Here is a 5,790-nt window from a genome sequence, read left to right as displayed (position 1 = left end):
TGGCGTCTTGATTCCATCCCATACCTGCCCTCTCTGATAGGGGGGTGTTCATGGGGAGCTGCCCGATGTTTTGAGCAAGGATGGTAGACTAAGGAAGTAGGGGATGGGAGAGAGGCACAGGCCTGGAGGGTAGTTTGAAGGCTTCTTGGAGTGATGAGCAATTGAACTTTAAGAAATCTCTATACTAAGCTCCATAATGGCTGTATCCATTTACATTCCCCCCAACAGTACAAGAGCGTTCCCTTCTCTCCACATCCTCTCCAGCATTTATTGTTTGTAGGGTTTTTTTGAACGATGGCTGTTCTGACCGGTATGAGGTGATAACTTCATTGTAGTTTTGATTTGCCTTTCTCTAATAATAAGCAATATTGAGGTTTTTTGTTTTTTTCATGTGTCTATTAGTCATCTGTATATCTTCTTTGGAGAAGAGACTGAACTTTAAAAAGAGAGTAAGGGGGTGGAGGGCCTGGACACTTGTTCCAGAGGAGTCTGAAAGTGCCAAGCTGGCTGGGTGTGGAAACGCTGATAAGGCAGCCTGATTGCAGGGGAGGATGTGGTTCCAGGGGAGATAAGAGCGGGGGCGGTGATTTTTTGGAACGGTCGCCTCAGGTCACCCTCTGGTTTCTGAGAGGCCCAGTTTGGTGCCAGTCTTGGCACCCACGCGCCCCCACCACTAGCGTCTGATATTCACAGTGTGCCTTTCCTGATAAAGCCTTCCGCCTCAGCCTTCATCCCACCATGGAGCAGGGGTGGTTATCCGCATTCCCAGAGAGGAATCCTGCACCCGACAAAGGCAAGCCACTAGGGTGAGGTCACCAGCAAAGTCCTTCCATCATCCCACAAATACCTGAGCGCGCTCTGTGGGTCAGGTGGGAGGTTAATGAATTCCTGTTTCTTTTATGTGCGCCTGCGTAGTCATTTCCAACTCTTTTGCGACCCCATGGAGTGTAGCCTGCCAGGCTCCTCTGCCCGTGGAATTTCCCAGGCAAGGATGCTGGAATGGGTTGCCAGTTCCTACTTCCGGGGATCTTCCTAACCCAGGGATCGAACCCAGGTCTCCTGCATTGGCAGGCAAGTTCTTTACCACTGCACCACTTATGAAGCCTGTTTATTTTGTACTTTATCATGTCTTCAAATAACACAATGTCCTCCTTTCAGTAAAATTCTGCAAGGAGTTAGATGCCTTTCCTATGTCTCCATCGCACAGGAATCTTTCTCAGATTGCAGGTATGTATACAGATATGTGTTCACTGGGCAGGGTAACTTCAAAGACCAGCCCTGTTCGATATTTTCCTTAGAAGAATCGCTAGCGCAGTCATTGAAAACAATAACGGACAACAATAATGGACAACAATTTAAAACTTTATTGAAGGCTCTTAAAAATCAAGGTGTGAGTGTGTGGTGGGCATGTGGGGGGTGTGTGTGTGATATGTGTATGAGTGGTGTGTATATGTGTGTAATAGTCATCATTGGAGAGCTGGGACCTGGGATGTCAGAAGGCCCCACATCAGGGCTCAGACCCGCCCCCCCCCCCCCCGCCCCCCCCCCCCCCCCCCCCCCCCCCCCGCCCCCCTCCCCCCGCCCCCCCGCCGAGTTGCAGACATGGGGGAGACAGCAGCCCTGGCTGGCTCTGTTCCACCACGCCTGCCCACCTCCCCCAAGAAGGAAACCTATCCCAGAGCGTGGTCCTATAGAGCATGGTCCAGGACTTCACTCAACGGCAGCTCCTTGCTTTCATTGTCTCATGTTGAAAATGGGCGGTGACGTCCAGTTAAGGAAAATTCCAAGTGATTGGTCTTCATTAATCATCTGAAAAATGAATAGGGCAGCCAGATGACTTTCCTGAGGCTCCTTATCAACTGGCTGGGTGGTGATGCTGAGGTTCCCTCAAAGGGCCTTCCTGGCTTCCCTGGGACAGCCCTGTGTTCACAGCCGAGCTGTTTCTGGGATCCAGAAGCCCGGCATGGCCCCTGAGCCAGACTCAGGGGATGGGTGGGTGCTGCTTCCAGGGCGTTTGAGGAAATGTAATGTCAGAAGAGTACTGAATAGCAGAGCTAGCACTGATCACTCATTTTGTGCCAGCCCCATGAGAGTTTTTATTTTTATTACTTTTAGGGATCAAGACACACATTCTGGGGCTTCCCTGGTTGTCCAGTGCTTAAGACTTCACCTTCAATGCAGGGGATATGAGCTTGATCCCTGGTCTGACAGCTAAGATATCACATGCCTCATGGACAAAAAATGAAAAACATTAAAGAGAAGCAATATTGTAACAAATTCAATGAAAACTTTAAAAATGGTCCACACTGTAAAAAAAAAAAAAGAACACACTTCTGTTTCCAGACAGATAAGAAATGAGAAGAAGTGATCAAAAGCTAAATAACATCAGGTTATACAAACTAATCTTATGTAAAAACAAAAAAACAGACATTTGGAGACTATGCTAATAAAATTTTCTTTTTAAATGTTGGTTTAAATATCTATTTTTAATATCATACTTGAAAAAATAGTGTTACCTAAAGCACTTCAGAGTTCCCAAACTGAAAATATATATTTATGCATATTCATATATATTAAAAGTTGTTGTTCATTCACTAACTTGTATACAACTCTTTGTGACCCCATGGACTGCAGCACAACCAGGCTTCCCCGTCCTTCACTGTCTCCCAGAGTTTGCTCAAACTTGTGTCCTTTGAGTTGGTGATGCCATCCAACCATTTCATCCTCTGTCACCCCCTTCTCCTCTTGCCCTCAATCTTTCCCAGCATCAGAGTCTTTTCCAATGAGTCAATTCTTCTTATCAGGTGGCCAAAGTATTGGAGTTTCAGCATCAGTCTTTCCAATGAATATTCAGGATTGATTTCCTTTAGGATTGACTGGTTGGATCTCCTTGCAGGCCAAGGGACTCTCAAGAGTCTTCTCTAGCACCACAGAATTGAAAGCATCAATTCTTAGGCACTCAGTTTTCCTTATTGTCCAACTCTCACATCTGTACATGACTACTGGAAACACCACAGCTTTGACTATGTGGATCTTTGTTGGCAAAGTGATGTCTCTGCTTTTTACACATACTTATTGTTAAAACCTTAAAAAAAATCAAAAGTGTGTGCAAGTAGAAATAAAAGCTTCTTCTTCCTTTATGATTGTAATTTGTATCTCTATCTAGAGCTCAATTTACTTTTTTATCTAAATAGGTGACATCATGCCTATGAGTCCCCAGCATTTTCCTGATACCTAATGGAAATCTGTACAGAATACTACTTATGCAGCCACCTGTACATCTTATCCTATACACAGTATTTTATTATATGGCTGTATCATAATATATTTAACCAGCTCTTTTCTGCTGGCTATATCAGGAAACATTGGCTGCAAGTATCAGTTGGGCTTCATAAAGAAAGCTATTGGCCTTTATAACTGAAGTTTACAGAAATGGTGGCTTCCGGATGGGTTAATCTAGTGATTCTAGCTCCACTGGTTGTTTCTCTGTTACCTTTGCCATTTGTTTCCCTGTGATATGCCCTCCTCTACATGTTGGTTTTCTTAAGAAGGCAATTTCCCCCTCATAGTGGCAGAATGCTTGTTATAGCAACACTAGGCTTTACAACCTCACAGCAGAAAGAGAAAAAAACAAACACTTCTCCTTACATGGCAAGGAAGAATTGTTCAGTTCATCTTGGTTATTTATTGTTGTTCAGTTGCTAAGTTGTGTCTGACTTTTTACGATCCTATGGACTGCAGCATACCAGGCTTCCTCATCCTTCATTATCTCCTGGAGTTTGCTCAAACTCATGTCCATTGAGTCGGTGAGGTCATCTAACCAGCTCATCCTCTGTAACTCCCTTCTCCTTTTGCCTTCAGTCTTTCCCAGCATCAGGGTCTTTTCCAGTGATTCGACTCTTCATATCAGTTGGCCAAAGTATTGGAGCTTCAGCATCAAGTCTTTCCAATGAATATTCAGGACTGATTTCCTGTAGAAATTGGTTTGATCTCCTTGCAGTCCAAGGGACTCTCAAGAATCTTCTCCAGCACCACAGTTCAAAAGCATCAATTATTTGGCACTCAGCCTTGTTTATGGTCCAACTCACTGGATCACCAGTGAAGTACCCCTAGTTGGACACCTTTGTGCATATGTCCCCTTCTTGACCAACGACTGGTCAGGGGTCATCTTTCATGGAAGCATCCGGGCCATACCTCCTCCACAGGGGTCCCCTAATCTCAGTCCAAATTCATCAGGATTACAGATGCGTTTAAAACACCAGCCTTGTACTGTACACACAGAGCTGTTTATTTGTGCAAAGACCTGTTTGGGATAAACTCCTAGATATAAAATTGCTGGGATAAGTGGAGGGCAAGTTTTATATTTTGCTTGATACTGATACTTTGTCCTTCCAAAAAGATTTCAACAATTTGCGCTTTTAACAGCTGTGCCTGTTTCCGTATATTTTGCTTCCTTGGGTATTAGGAATCTTTTAGTCTCTGTCAAAGCATGTCACCTCCCTATTATGCCAAGTTATATTTCTTTGATTATTGGTAATGCTGAACATAGTTTTCTTGTTAATTGACTGTCTTTCTTCTTCTTCCGTGGCCTGTTTATTCACATCCTTTGCCCAGTTTTTGCTTGAATTTATGGGAGTCGTTAGTTTAGTCTGAGTGTTAATCCTTTGTTGGTAGTCTTGTGTTGCAAACACTTTCCCCCAAATTCTCATCTGGTTGTTAACCTTTACTTTTTCCCCTCATGTCCACAGATTTTCACTTTCCTGTAGCAGACATCTGAAGTTATTTTCCTTCACAGCCTCTAAGATTTTTTTTTTAATTATTATTTATTTTTGACTCTGCTGGGTCTTCGTTGCTGTGTGTGGGTTTTCTCCAGTTGCAGCGAGTGAGGGCTGCTGTTTGTTGTGGTACATGGGCTGCTCATCGTGGTGGCTTCTCCTGTTGCAGAGCACAGGCTGTAGGCCCTTGGGCTCAGCAGTTGCAGCAAGTAGGCTCGGTAGTTGTGGTGCAAGGGCTGAGTCGTTCCACAGCACATGGGATCTCCCCGGATCAGGGATTGAACCCACGTCCCCTGCCTTGGCAGGCATGCCACCAGGAAAGTCCCCCATGCTGAGAAGTCCTTTTGTTGAGGATTATGAAAATAGTCCTCTTTTTTTTTTTTAAAATTTTTATCTCTGAACTATCAAAGATATATCGAGTTGGCCAGAAAGTTCAAGGTTTTCTGCTAAAAGCCTATGGAAAACTCAAAAGAACTTTTTGGCCAACCCAGTATTTGTTGTCAAGAGTGAGATTAGAAGTTGGGTTTGAATCCTGATCTGTCTGACCCACCCTTGCCTCCCTGCCCTAGTCCTCGGACAGAGAGCTCTGCTGTTTCTCTCCTCTGGTAGCCGTGTGTTCACACAGAAGTAACCCCAGAGCCACATCTACACACACACTCCCTTCCTCCCTCCCTCCCTCCCTCCCTCGCTCCAGGGCTTTACATGTCAGGACAAGACCAGGATTTGTCATCCAGCCCCCAGTGAGCCGAGAAACACTGCCAAAGAGCTGCTGGAAGGCTGTTTTCACAGCACTGGGATGACAGAGCTGCCTTCCGGCCAGTCCTGAGCTTGAGCCAAGTGGGTGGATTGCTCTGTGGGAAACACCTCCTGGAGTAGTGGGTATGATACTTCTCTCCTTGGGTCCTGGAATATCATGATACCTTTTCCCTCTCGTTGCTTTTTTCTAAATGTTCTGTTTGATCCAGGCAAGGTCTGATGGGTCTTAAGAATGCATGAAGATCAAGCACTTGGGGAA

General features: G+C 45.0%; 1 long non-coding RNA gene across 1 annotated transcript; it reads left to right on the top strand.

Annotated features, from left to right (window-relative positions):
- Window positions 1-691: 691 nt before the first annotated feature.
- LOC132659418 (uncharacterized) lies at window positions 692-2,469 on the top strand. The gene is made up of 2 exons (XR_009599867.1): window positions 692-1,227; window positions 2,116-2,469. It is a non-coding gene; the product is annotated as an uncharacterized LOC132659418 (long non-coding RNA).
- The last annotated feature ends 3,321 nt before the right edge of the window (window positions 2,470-5,790 follow it).

Source organism: Ovis aries, chromosome 3 (assembly GCF_016772045.2).
Source record: "Ovis aries strain OAR_USU_Benz2616 breed Rambouillet chromosome 3, ARS-UI_Ramb_v3.0, whole genome shotgun sequence".
NCBI classification, from domain to species: Eukaryota; Metazoa; Chordata; class Mammalia; order Artiodactyla; family Bovidae; genus Ovis; species Ovis aries.
Note: the sequence above shows the minus strand (reverse complement) of the source record. Positions and strands in the feature narration are given on the sequence as shown.